The 15,000-nt window shown below is 37.8% G+C and overlaps 1 protein-coding gene across 1 annotated transcript in view; it reads right to left on the bottom strand.

Moving 5' to 3' along the window:
• LOC144966330 (uncharacterized) overlaps nt 1–15,000 on the bottom strand; it is a 165,680-nt gene that overhangs the window by 91,907 nt on the left and 58,773 nt on the right. The window lies entirely within an intron of this gene.

Genomic DNA, 15,000 nt, shown 5'->3' with positions numbered 1-15,000 from the left:
ACAAACAAAAAAACAACAACAACAAAAAACAACAATAAAAAACAAACAAAAACATAAAACATACAAAAAAAAAAAAAAAAAGAAAGAAAGTAAAACGATATTTAAAAATCGATACACTTTCTGCTTGCAGATTATAATGCCGCTTATATAATACATCATAGAACAGGAATAGAAATGAACTGCATCTCCCAAAACGGCCACATTCGAACTGTTATGTCAAGCAATGCCTCATCCCCTCCGTAATCCCAAAAGGTCACGATGAATTCAATGAATTATACCCCCCCCCCCCCCCCCCCCCCGAATGACAATTTGTAAAGTTTCATTTAAATTGTATACACATTTTCAACTCCCTCTCATGTCCAGAAAGCAATCAACAAGATCAAAGATCACCCTTAAAACTTGTGCGAACGATTAATGGAAACAATAGGGAATGAGATTAGCGGAAGAGTAGCGTCCCTTACAGAGAGAACGTCAAAATGGGTTTGCGCATGCGTATCTCTCGTCCTCGCTTTCGGTGAAGTGTCTCATGCCGCTTTCCCCGGAAGCGAGGACGAGAGACGCATGCGCACAACCAACATGACGTTCTCTCTCTAATAACATTTCCGCCGGTGACGTCCAATCAAGGGACGCTACTCTTCCGCTAATCTCATTCCCTATATTGGAATGACATGTAGACCGCAGTAAAAGATAAAGGCAAGTTCTTATTTGCAGGTCTGATAACCTAATAACGAGGGGATGAGTGAGGGGGGGGGGGGGGGGGGGCGAAGTGGCCGAATGGTTACGGCATTGCACTGTGACCCAGAAGGTCCCGAGTTCGAGCCCCGCTTCAGGCACTTTCGTATTTTATTAACCCTCAATTTGCTCACTTGGACAACATGGGTGATTCCTGTTGACATCAGACATCTTGTTTGATACATTTTCTCTATATTCCTTCGTGGAATGCCAAGGCGACGCTATCTTATGATGTCGTGGCGGAATTCAAATTGTTATGGGCTCATTGTCGCAATGGAAATACAAGTCAACCAACGTCAAATTATATTGTCAATTCCAACAATGTTAAATCAAGCCCATGCTTTTTTTCGGTTATCAGACCTGCAAATATGAAAACAAAAAAGTTTTAATATTATTAGTGCAATATCCACTAAAAGTGCTCAAAGCGCTTTACAAAGGGTCCCTGACCAACAGCTGAGACATGAAGCCTCTTCGGCCATATTACCATTTTTTTCCGATTGAGACAACGCTGTTAACGGCCAGGTATTTATTTTACAATTGAGCACGGTGAGAGAATGTGAGCAAAGAGCTTTTTCCTATGCGTCTTGTAAAGCGCTTTGAGCACGTGTAGTGGATAACACGCTATATAAAAGCTCATTTTAAAAAAAATCTCAATATCATAATGTGTCGTGAATATTATTTAAGAATTATTTTAAAAAAAAAATACAATAACAAAATATCAATCCCAGACAAAAGTCTAGGATGAAGAAGTTCGTGCGACGCTCGCTAGGTCGTGAAGATGCGGATAAAAGAAAGAATGAATGGCGACGAGGCGATTTTAAATTTGAGACAAGAGTTGAGACAAAGCCGCGGCTAAAAATAGACACAACACATGCCGATTGATTTGAACACTAATCGATACACACTTCCGACGCTTCATAACGTTGAATATTTCTGTCTGGGTACAAGGGTTTTCTATTGTGTGCAATCACGAACGATCGATCTGAGTGTGTAGCTTCAACTCTCATTCTTTTACTTACACATAGTTTTGTGTGTTTGTCCGTTATAGATAGTATGCAGATGACGTCACTCAGGCCTTTGTTATTGTTTTTGCCATCCGCGTTTGTGAGTTGTTCTCACTAAACTGTATTATCCAGACTATAAAAGTTCATGGTTACACAGAGTTTTGTGTGGTGGTCCGTTGTACTTCCGGATGGCAATGTTGTGAGCTTCTTAGCCAGAGCATACTATCTATATTTCCGGATGACAATGTTGTGAGCTTCCGAGCCAGGGCACACTACCCATAGATAGTATGCGCTTGGCTAAGAAGATCATAACATTGCCATCCGGAAGTATAACGGACCAATACACAAAACTGTGTGTATCCATGAACGTTTATAGTCGGGTTAATACAGTTCAGTGAGCATTACTCATAAACGCGGATGACAAAAAACACCAACAAAGACCTGAGTGACGTCATCTTCGAACTATCTATAGATAGTAGTATGCGCTTGGCTAAGAAGCTCACACCATTGCCATCCGGAAGTATAACGGACCACCACACAAAACTATGTGTAACCTTGAATGTTTATTCTTGGTAAATACAGTGAGAATTACTCATGAACATTGTAAAAAGCAATAACAAAGACCTGCGTGGCGTCAACTTCATACTCTCTATATTTATATTGCCGTAATCAGACGTTTAAAAATGCATTTACGATTGTGGCCAGACAACTCGTACTTCAAATAGCAATCGATTAAAACGACCATCATCTTGTCAAAAACTCTCAAACATGGGACTTCTCACGGATGGTGATGATGATGATGATGATGATGATGATGATGATGATGATGATGATGATGATGATGATGATGTTAAATATGATGATGATGATGATGATGATGGTGATGATGATGATGATGATGATGATGATGATGATGATGATGATGATGATGATGATGTTAAATATGATGATGATGATGATGATGATGATGATGATGATGATGATGATGATGATGATAATGATGATGATGATGATGATCATGATCATGATCATGATGATGATGATGATGATGATCATCATCATCATTATTATTATTCTCAATATTATCATCATCATCATCATCACCATCATCATCATCATCATCATCATCATCATCATCATCATCATCATCATCATCATATTTAACATCATCATCATCACCATCATCATCATCATCACCATCATATTTAACATATCATCATCATCATCATCATCATCATCATCATCATCGTCGTCATCATCATTATTATTATTCTCAATATTATCATCATCATTGTCATTTCGTGACCCAGAAGAGAAAAGCGACTGTTCAAGATAAGTCTACAGCATCGCGTCCTCCATGCATGTTGTGCCAAAAGTGCCATCACCCATTATCACTGTCAGTAACCCTTACACCCATACGCAACTTCCGGGGTGCCAGTTTAGCGTGTTAAAAGAAAAGTTCTAAAAATAAGGCATTTTTTATAGACTGATAAAATATTTGGCTTGACATTTTGTCGTTTTGTTGTCATTAAATATTATTAATAATCACTTAATTCTGTCGATTTAATGTATAGCATAATACATTCATTTGAAAAAATCTCTTATCTACTGGAAAAAGAGGCTGAAATTTTCATGATAGATTGTGTGATTTTAAAAAAAGTAAGACCATTTTTTTCTAAATTTTTGTTCATTCAAGTAGATAAAGTAATGTCTAAAACACTTGGCATTTATTCAGACCGTACTTGGTATTTTTCTACGACTTGTTGGCAGTATATGAAAAAATAATCTGGCAACCCCTGTCGGAAGCCAGACCTCCCGATTACTACGAAAAATGAGTAGAAATACGAATTTTTGACTCCAGCTACTACAGAGCTGCATAAGTCTCTTTGAGTCAATAAATCTTGTTGAAAAGGAATGTTTAGTTCATAAGAAACTATATTCAGGACTTTGGAGCATTTTTGGATCGTGCTGAGAGACAATTGTATATTTCTAAAGCTATTTAAAGTGAATTTTTCTTTGGAAACTACGAATTTTTGAAATTTCAAGTAGGCAGCTCTGCGTAAGCTAGAGTCATTATTGGGAAGTTGAGGGCGTTTTTGGGATAGTACAGCTGGAAACGTTCTTGTAGATTTAACCCAACAGCTGTCATGGCCGATTTTAAATTCACTCATTGCATCAATTTTGTCATGATATAACTGTCGTTTTACATCGCTTTCAGTAAGAGATTAGTATCTGCCATGAGAGTCTAGCTTCTGGAGAAAACATGGCCGATTTTAAATTCACTCATTGCATCAATTTTGTCATGATATATCTGTCATTTTACATCGCTTTCAGAGTAGGAGATTAGTAACGGCCATGGTAGTCTAGCTTCTGGAGAAAACAGACAAGCCTTACAGTTACTTATCTCTTGCAGAAAGCAATAGAAACAACTGTCATATTCTGAAAAAGTTGTATTAAAAAATTGGAGTGAAATCGGCCTTGTGTCCTCCAGGGTTAAGAGAATGTAAAAATGAAGAGGGTAAAAGTGCATAACGATTGCCTACCTAAAAGCTAATAAATAACAATGTTAAATTGAATGTAAGCTTCATTCTAATAAACGAAAACATTTTGTGGACGTTTCGGGTTTCCCCCTCTATCAACAAAGCACTACAGACTGTAGTGTTTCATTCATCCTGTTTTGTTAATAGAGGGGAAACCCGAAACGTCCACATGATCTGTTTTCGTTTATTAATTTGAAGCTTACATTAATTTCACATTTTTATTTATTTCTTCGAGCTTCTAGCAGCAACTTTTATATTACCTAAAAGCAAAAAAAAAAAAGAATGAAGCCAATAGTTCAACGATCCGGCAATTATGCTATTGACTCGTCTTTTCTGCACAAACATGTAACATAGAGACGATTAAGACGATACGATGGTTCACCTCCAAATGTGTGACCCAACGTCTCAAAACGGTATTATGTTGGGATGAACCAGATGCTAAAAAGTCAAATTAATTTTAAACTGGACAAAAAAAAAAAATGAATGATTGGAAATTAGCAACCTGAAATATGATATTCATTCTCATCGATAAAGTTTATAAACTCAACGCAAGTCTGATATTTCTGGCTACAAATTTAATTTCCAGCATCTTTATCATCACGACTTAATACCGTTTTGAGGCGAGGGGTCACATAAATTATAAGTGAATCCAGAAAACTCAGAAGAGTAGGCACTTTTGTTAATGGCAAACATTTGGGAAGTTAAGGTAATAAAAAATTATGATATTAAGGAGCAGGCACTGGTGTAAGATAAAGAATTGAAAAAGTGTGTGTGTAAGAAAAGTGCCAGACAAAGCAAGAAAGAAAACTACAACAACAAAAAATCCCAAAAAATCAGTTGACTCGACTGATTTTTTTTGGATGTTTATTTTTTCTTGTACTTTTCACTCTTGTTTTGTCTATCACTTTTTATACACACTTGTTCAGATCTTTAAGGTAATAAACTCTCTCGGTGTAACAGTATTAATATATTCTGGAGTTTGAGGTTGGGTTGCGCTTTTTTATAAAGGCTATATACACAAAATGTGCTAAAAATACTTTATAAGCAGGGGTCCTCGACCAACAGCAATACTTAACATGAAGGGCGAGACAAGACGACGATAAAGCGATATTCAACTTTTTTTTTATTTAACAAAGCTGATATGAACCTACTCATTTTACAGCTGAGTGAGATGAGAGAATGCGAGTAAAAAGTCTTTTCCAAGGTCTCAACTCTGCGCCACCCTCAGCGGGAATCGAACTGGGTGATCTACTGGTGAAAAGCGTGGCTCGGCTGCACGGTCTTTGCTTCGTACCCAAAAGGTACCGAGTTCGACTCTCCGCCTCGTTGTGTGGCCTTGAGCAAGTCGACTCGCACTAGCTCACTTTGCGGCGCTGCACTGCGGCTGACGCCTGGGTTATTCCAGTCTTCCTAAGGAATAGACCCAAAAGACAAATTTCCCCTTGGGGATGAATAAAGGGAATTTTATTATTTTAAATAATTGTTTTAGCACAAGAGCACAACACCGATCAAGTGGAAGCTAAGGTTTTTTCCAAGGCCACAAAGCTAATGCCTAAAATTACTTTAAGTTATCACCCTACGGGTCATTGACCCGTTCATACATCCGCTCAAACGGACACTGAAAGGAAAATTTACTCAATTACTGGATTTAATGGGCTTTGAGTGAAATAATAAGGAGACATATGAGACCAGTGAAGGGCTTATGTGACGGCCTACCAATCGTAAAACTACCAATTTAGTCCCCAAAGACATTGGAAAGTACTCATGCATAATTATACGCAACTACGGTAATTTCTATTTTCTAGCTGAACGGTCAACTCGCCAAGGTCAAGGTTACAGTTCCCCCCAGTCCTAATTATCTATCTATATAACTGGTCCCAAATCCCGAAAGTCATTATCACCTTTTCTCATTAGCACTTGGCAAATTTGGCGAAGAATAAGGAGAAAAGAACCGTTATACTTAGTTGATTGTTGGTTTAGTTTCACGTATAGATAGTATGCAGATGACGTCACTCGGGCCTTTGTTATTGTTTTTGCCATCCGCGTTTGTGAGTTGTTCTCACAAAACTGTATTAACCAGACTATAAAAGTTCATGGTTACACAGAGTTTGTGTGTTGGTCCGTTATACTTCCGGATGGCAATGTTGTGAACTCCTTGGCCAAGAGCATTCTATCTATATTTTTATTATCTATTTATGAGATCGAAGTGCAACACTTCCATTTTAAAGTTTTGTATGCTTTCAGACTTGGTGTACCCCCCCCCTCTCTCTCTCTCTCTCTCTCTCTCTCTCTCTCTCTCTCTCTCTCTTCCCCTCTCTCTCTCTCTCTCTAACTCTCTCTTTCTTCTCTTCTCTTCTCTCTCTCTCTCTCTCTCTCTCTCTCTCTCTCTCTTCCCCCCCCCTCCCCTTTCTTACTATCGCTATGAATCCCCGTAAGTGCCCATATAAACATAATAACAACTATAAGCTACCTCTGTATTATTTAAATCTTAAATTACTCAATCAACTACAACGGAAAACATTATATTCCAGGCAGAAAAAGAAAACGCAATTCTAAGCTGCTAGAAGCTGTGGACTGAAAAAGTAATAAATTAAAAATGAATATAACAGCCCCCCCCCCCCCCCCCAAAAAAAAAAAAAAAACAACAACAACAAAAAAAAAAAACAAAAAAACAACAACAAACAAACACGGAACGTTTCGGGCTCAAAACCCTTCTTCAGTCAACAACAACAACAACAAAAACAAAACAAAAGCAATAAAGACATAAATTAAATGAATTACTAAATATCGGACTGACGACAGAGAAATCTTGTAGGTCTTACTGTCTGTTGTAGAAAAATCTTGGAAAAAGACGAAAAAGAGCGTTCGACATGTGACTAAGGTGTTCCAATTGGTACGAAAGTTTCTTTTCTCGCAAACAAGGAAAGGAGAGTTTTAACAAGGCAAGGGTCATTTTAATCGATCGATATTTGAAGGACGAGTTTCCAGGCCAAAATTTTAAATACGTGTCTTTTTACTTTTACAGTACGACAGAGATGTCGTCTCAGTTATCAATTTGTTGTTGAGACAAGCGTTTTAATGACAGATTCACCCAAACTCCAAAGCATCATCACACACACTCATCGTATCCGAAAGGAATAGAATGAGTCGTGTCAATCCTTGACAATAAGAGTGTATTAAAACACCATGCATATCATTACATTAAGCCCGGATGGTTCCAGATAGAAACTTGATATACGTTACCAATCGTCTCTAAACGGTGGTAACATGGTGCGCAAATTATCTCGTAAGTAGATTTCGGAGTTTTGATCCGCCGATCGTAAAAATCGAGACTTCAGAGGTTTGATCCATCGACTAAAGCGGACCACAGACTTCATAGCAGATATCGGACTGCAGCCATAGATGTCCATCAGAGGAACGAAGAAGAAGAAGAAGAAGAAGAAGATCCATCGACGATCGATCGATATGCTTTAAAAATAGATTTAAAAATCATAATCTTACTTGTATCTCTAATTAAAAAAACTATTATTTTGTTGCAACACATTTTCACACGTTGTACAAGAATCATCACAACTCGTGATGCTAAACTTAACACCTCAGCAACCCATTTTGAATCAAACATCAATGTATTCCGTCTCATCATTAACCTAAAAGGTTTTCTTTTTCTTTTGTGTTTTCGCCTTATTATAATTTAATCAGTCACCAAACCACGCTCACTGCACCTTGAAGATCTTATCAGTCCGGAAACGGAAATGAGACGGTCATTCACGTGATGTTATTGACTGGATTCCAAGCTGGCAAACCGATAAAGGTGCCAAGTTCAATGGCAAATCGATGCGGGTTTTTTAAAAAAAATTTAGCTACATTTCCCAACATTGAAAACGGGAGCATTCCATCTTACCAGCTTTTACCAGCTGAGCGATTTGTTATCACCGTTTGGCATTCAAGTGTTACTTCTTTATCCTATAGATAGTATGCGCTTGGCTAAGAAGCCCACAACATTGCCACCCGGAATTATAACGGACCAATGCACAAAACTATGTGTAACCATGAACTTCTATAGTCCGCTTAATACAGTTTAATGAGAAGTACTCATAAACGCGGATGGCAAAAAACGAATAACAAAGACCTAAGTGACGTCATCTTCGTTCTATCTATTCGTATAGATAGAATGCGCTTGGCCAAGGTGTTCACACAAACTCTGTGTTCCCATGAACTTTTATAGTCTGGTTAATACAGTTTAGTGAGAACAACTCACAAACGCGGATGGCAAAAACAATAACAAAGGCCTGAGTGACGTCATCTGCATACTATCTATAGAAGGAACGAAATTATTGACGTCACTGAGTTATTTATTATTGTTTTTATACAGCCAGTGTGTGAGTAGTTCTCACTAAATTCTATCCATCAGACTAAAAACGTTTAAGGTTACACATGGTTTGTGTTTTGGTACCTTTTATCCAACTGGCGGATGTTATGAGTATTAACGCCTAACGCATAGCATCAACAATCTTACCCGTTCAGTCGTATGATGTTTTGACGATACTTGGGTGTGAAGGTTGCCATTTTGTCTTTTTATAGAAAGTTTATTTATTTGAACTCACTTCGATGCTGATACCAGTCATGCCACCAATTACAAAAATTTCGCAGAACTACGGATTTTTGGCTTCTTAGCGACAATTATATAAAGATCTTTGATTCAATAAAACTTCTTGAAAACAGAGTTGTGTTGCGTAGCTAGACTATAAGGGAGATAAAAGCAATATTTTAAAATATGAATGACAAATTGGCAATTAGTACAAATAGTTCTAGAGTCTAATATGTTAAAACTCCTGATAACTACGAATTTTTTTCAAGTCCATGTAGGCAGTCTGTGATACAGATGCCAAGTTCAAGGGGAAATCGACGTGTTTTTGGCTAGTATAGGGTTCAACAGTCGTGACGTCACTTCCCTCGTAATGATGCATAGTAACTTAGTAACTGGTTCTCAACTATTGGAACAATGGCGGAAGCCCTTATTAAATACTTCTCCAATGAGCATAAAAGTCTATCCAGAGAAGAAAAACATTTCAAATCTGATCATGTTTTGACTTTTATGCATTCTGACCACTTGACATGTGAAAAAGTTCTAGCCAGCATGAAGAATAAAAAGTACCGATTTTCTTTGTTTAGAACCAAGCTGCTCGTTGCTGGGCGGACGTGACATCAGACTATTGAATCCTTTTCCCAAACATTGACAGGAAAGACATTCTATCGATCTCATCCGTTGAGCAATTTGTTATAACCGGTGTGCGTTGGTTGAGGTCGTTGCTCTTTCATCTTTTTCGGGAAAATTACACGGTTATCCGCTTGGAGATTTGCTGATGCTTGGGGGCGTAAACTGCAATTTCGGTTTTTTATCGATATTTGATTTATTTGAACTCATTTTGGATGTCAGCTGGTTGTAAACTTAGTAGTAATGCTTTGACTACCTGTTGTAGCATGCACAGGTGTAGGTTTGTTTCTCTTCTCTTTGTCCTATGGTCTAAAGGGTAATGAAAACCAAAATATGAATGAAACATCATGCTTAGAAACAAGAAGAAGACGTAGAAAAAGAAGAAGAGGAGGAGGAGGAGGAGGATGAAAAGGAAGAGGAGGATGGGGAGAAGAAGAAAAAGAATAATAATAATAATAATAATAATAATAATAATAATAATAATAATAATAATAATAATAATAATAAGAGGAAGAAGAAGAAGAAGAAGTGGAGGAGGAGGAAGAGGAAGAGGAGGAGGAGGAGGAGGAGAGAGGAGGAGGAGGAGGAGGAGGAGGAGAGGAGGAGGAAGGAGGAGGAGGAGGAGGAGGAGAAGGAGAGGAGGAGGAGGAGGAGGAGGAGGAGGAGGAGGAGGAGGAGGAGGAGAAGGAGGAGAGGAGGAGAAGGAGGAGGAGAGGAGGAGGAGGAGGAGAAGGAGGAGGAGGAGAAGGAGGAGGAGGAGGAGGAGGAGAAGGAGGAGGAGGAGGAGGAGGAGGAGGAGGAGGAGGAGGAGGAGGAGAAGGAGAAGAAGAAGAGTCTAAAATTTCTATATATAAAAGAATACAGCGGATTCACCAAACTCAGTAACATGAATAGTAGCTATTATCACTTTACGTGTGAAATTGACTTGAATGCGTCACAATAAATGGTGGTTCGTCCGTTACTAAGCATTAACCAATCAGAATATTTCCTGCCAATTACCCCGTTTCGTCCCCTTGACTATTTATTATTTCCTGCATGAAAAGGGCTGAGATGCCCTTAGTACCAACATGTCAAACACACACATAGGCCAGGCTCAATTAGTGAGTATTTTAAAAAATATTTTGACACACTGATAAACCTGACGACACGATGCATTTATTTCTCAATCATCTGCATTCACTTTGTGAATGGTGCTCAGGATCTGTGAGCAGTTTACTCCGGATGATAAGCAAGCACTCAAGGAGGCTATGGGTCTTCGGTTCACGCCAGCGGTTGATTTCAGGGCCAAATTATACTTTATTTTAAATTTTCGAGTCAAAATAAAACAACTTAAATCTTTATTCGACTAGTTTTAATGAAATAGACGATAGGTAAATTTCGTAATTTAAACAAGTGCCATAGCTATGTGGTCTAGTGGTATGACACTCGCTTTCGGATCGGTAGATCCTGGGTTCGAGCCTCGCGCTCGGCACATAGTTGAGTCCTTGGAAAAGGCTCTTTACACACATTCTCTCACCGTACTCAGGTGTAAAATGAGTACCTGGTCGTTAACAGCGTTGTCTTTGTCCGAAAAATTGTAATATCGTCTTACCGGCGTCATGTCCCGTCCTACATGGTAAATGTTGTTGTTGACCAGGGACCCCTTGTAAAGCGCTTTGAGCACATTTAGTGGATATTGCGCTATATAAAGCTCAATTTAATTTAATTTAAGTGTATGCACTGTATGTTGATTGAAGAACTGAAGGCTCATACTATAAAATAATAGATAAAAAAGCAATCCATGTCAAATAGCTTGACGGGCATAGCAACAAGAGGTCACGGAGGAGGAACCATCAATTCAATCACAAATAAATAAATTCCAAATATCCGTTTTCAACCACTTCGCAATATCCTATTCACATTATCATATTGTTTAATGAATTGGCTTATGGGAGATGGTATCAGGTTGCATTCTCCCAGCGTGACAAAGATACGTATTTCAAATCATAAAGATTCATATCTGTGAAATTTAATAGGAATAATACTATCGTTATGTATATGACAATTACACAACAACAACATCAAAATAACGTAAAGATAAAAGTTTGTTTCAATAGTGTGCGCTTGGCTAAGAAACTCACAACATTGCCATCCGGAAATATAACGGACCAACACACAAAACTATGTGTAATCTTTGTCGTTTATAGTCTGGTTTATACAGTTTAGTGAGAATTAGTGAGAATAAGAATTATTCATAAAAATGGATGGCAGAACCCCCCCCCCCCCCCCCCCCAAAAAAAAAAAAAACAAAAACAAAAACAAAAACCCAAAAAACAAAGACATGCGTGACGTCAACTTCATTCTATCTATATACGGCCTCCGTTCAGCTCCGCTGCATTCTGCAAAAACACAAATTCTAAATTTTGCTCAGAAGAGTTATTCTTGAAATTATCGATCGATTAAAATGACGCTCGTCTTGTCGAAAACTCTCAAACCTCCATCTCCCGTCGATCATCGTTTTCATTCTTTTTTTGTTGATGGCTGAAGAAAGGTTTTGAGCCCGAAACGTTCCGTGTTTGGATTTTTTTTGTTTGTTTTGAAGCCGTTATTTTCATTTTTGTTTATCTCAATCTTTGACAATGGGTTTGTGTGCCGAAAAAGTTCTGAGCCCAAAACGTCGTGTTTGGAGAATTAGTTCTTTTTGAATCCGTTATTTTCATTTTTGTTTATTACTTGTTACATTTTTTAAAAACTCATTGTTGGAATTCCCTACCTGTAGAGTAGAATTCCCTACCTGTAGAGTAGAATTCCCTACCTGTAGAGTAGAATTCCCTACCTGTAGAGTAGAATTCCCTACCTGTAGAGTAGAATTCCCTACCAGTGAAGTGGCCGATTGTTTAGGGCATTGCACTGTGATCCGGAAAGTCCCGGGTTCAGCCCCACTCCAGGCACTTTTGTTTTTCTTTTCCTTGGGCAAGATTATCAATTAACCACCAATTTGCTAACTTTGGACAACGTGGGTGATTCCAGTAGTAGACATCAGACATCTTGTTTCATGGATTATCTATATGCCTTCAATTGAATGCCTCGGCGACGGTATCTAATGATGCCGTCGCGGAAGGGCCAATTAAAGAGTATTTATTTCTTAGGTCACAACTCAAACCCCCACTTGTTCCAGAATAATCAATTTGTCCGGTTATGTATTTGTCTATTTCAATTAATATCTACCTAGATATGTGTCAATGTAAAGCGCTATTTATTATCATTAGTAAAATGTAAATAAAAAAAGATTTTGTTAGTTTTATTGTGATATATTATAGAACGAACGAACTTGACGTCACTCAGCTCTTTGTTACTGTTTTAGCCAGCCATTTTTATGATTTGCTCTCACAAAATTATATCAATCGGACTATAAACATTCAATGTTACATAATATCGTTTTGTGTGTTTTTAATTAGTTATAGATATCTGTCTTTCGGATCTGAGCATTTTGGATAAACTCAAAGCGTCAATATTCTCCAAAACGTGAGCAGCTGAACTTGAAATTTATAAGGTCATATTCGTGTTTATGGACTTTGTGTCCACGTTTGTATGTGGATCCATCCCATGTAATCAGAGTATTATCATTGTGACTAATTCCACGTGGCATGTGTTGTGATAACAATCGGTCAATGTTTATTATCGTTTCATTGATGGTCAGTTGCGATACACCACAACAACCGAATAGCAGGTTGTCCAACCGACCGTCCATCACAAGTAATGATGCGTATCTAGATAAACAACCGACCTTCCTTCTTACACATCAAGGTACACACAAACATAACAGGTTGGAGGCATACGAATACAAGCTGACATCTAGTCGGGAACAAAAACAAAGAGAGAACCAAGCATCAAAAGCATGACAAGAAACTGTCCATTTATTTCTCTCTCTCTCTCTTTACTTATTAATAATCCAATCGTCTCTCAAACTGCCTATCTATCAATCTTTCTCTCCATTTTTCTGTCTGTCTGTCTGTCTGTCTGTCTCCAGATTGTATTCCATCCAGGAATCTATCTATCTATATATCTATCTATCTATCTATCTATCTATCTATCTATCTATCTATCTATCTATCTATCTATCTATCTAGCTAGCTATCTATCTATCTATCTATCTATCTATCTATCTATCTATCTATCTATCTATCTATCTATCTATCTATCTATCTATCAAGCTATCTATCTATCTATCTATCTATCTATCTATCTATCTATCTATCTATTGACACCCCACTCTCTCTCTCTCTCTCTCTCTCTCTCTCTCTCTCTCTCTATATCTTTATATATATATATATATATATATATATATATATTATATATATATATATTTATCTGACCCAAAAAAAAAAGAGACACAATAAGACCACCAAACGGGTGTCCACTTCACCTTTGCCTCCTTGACCACTACAAACAAACGACCGGGCTATAAACAGCCCAAGTACCCTTCTTTTATGATGGCGGATAAGATCGAGTGACCACGAGACGTCTCCTGGTCATATTGGTAGCAGTACTGACCAAAGCCAAGATTGTGTTTATCATATTACGTTAATGGACTTTTCCTAGCGATAAACTAAGGCTATTAATAGATTACGCTAGAGCGACTTTCCTCTTTTGATACTACTTGAACACGGGGTCAGCATCTTTAAAATTCCTAACTGAAAACACTTCTTTGATTGTGGTTTGCTGTTCATGAAAAGACTAAGACAAAGACAAATTGTGAGCAGACAAACTCACCAGACAGAGACGAATAAGAAAATATTCCTACTATTTCTTTAATGGTTAATCAATCTTTACCACCAAACTGCGTTTGATATATTATTTTGGTGTTGTTGTTGTTTTCTTCTTTAAACCATTCAGCTCGGTTGTAAGAAAATTACTAAGCACTAGGTATCCGGGTGTAACTCGATCAAGCAGAAATACTCTGCAATTGACTTGCTTGTTCAAATCGAAGGTGAACTTGTATCCTCGCCCCTTTCAACGATAAAACAGATTCGCTTCCATTCAAGCCAAGAAAAAAAATTACTTCACACGTCCAGAATGACCTCTAAATCGTCATAACGACTCAACTCATCTTTAATAATCCAGGTCATAGTATTATTACAAGATTTTTTTTCGCCCATGTAGGTTTTATTTTTCAATATACAACATTAAAATCGCGCATTGGATCAAAAGAAACCTTTTTTTTTTTTTTGGTGGTTGTGGTGGTGGAGTGTGGGGGGGGGGGGGGGGGGGGGGAATCTTTAGGGTTTAGAATTGAAACAAATAGGAACATACGCGTTGATGGTTTACTTAGACTAAAAACCCTTTCCCAAATTGAATACACGCACTTAACAAAAGCAAATAATGACATCTGACATTTTCTGTGGACAAACGGATTAAGGGTGAAAGGGGAGCTACTTTTGTAAAAAAAAAAAAAATTCGACAGCAGTCAATTTGTGAGGGAAAAATCAAATCTATGTAAGGATAAAAATAACTTATAGAATACCACCTG

The sequence above is a fragment of the Berghia stephanieae genome, chromosome 1 (genome assembly GCF_034508935.2).
Source record: "Berghia stephanieae isolate SIO BIC M18660-M18661 chromosome 1, UCSD_Bste_1.3, whole genome shotgun sequence".
In the NCBI taxonomy this organism is placed as follows: Eukaryota; Metazoa; Mollusca; class Gastropoda; order Nudibranchia; family Aeolidiidae; genus Berghia; species Berghia stephanieae.
The sequence above is the reverse complement of the archived record's forward strand: the minus strand, read 5'-3'. Positions and strand labels throughout refer to the sequence as shown.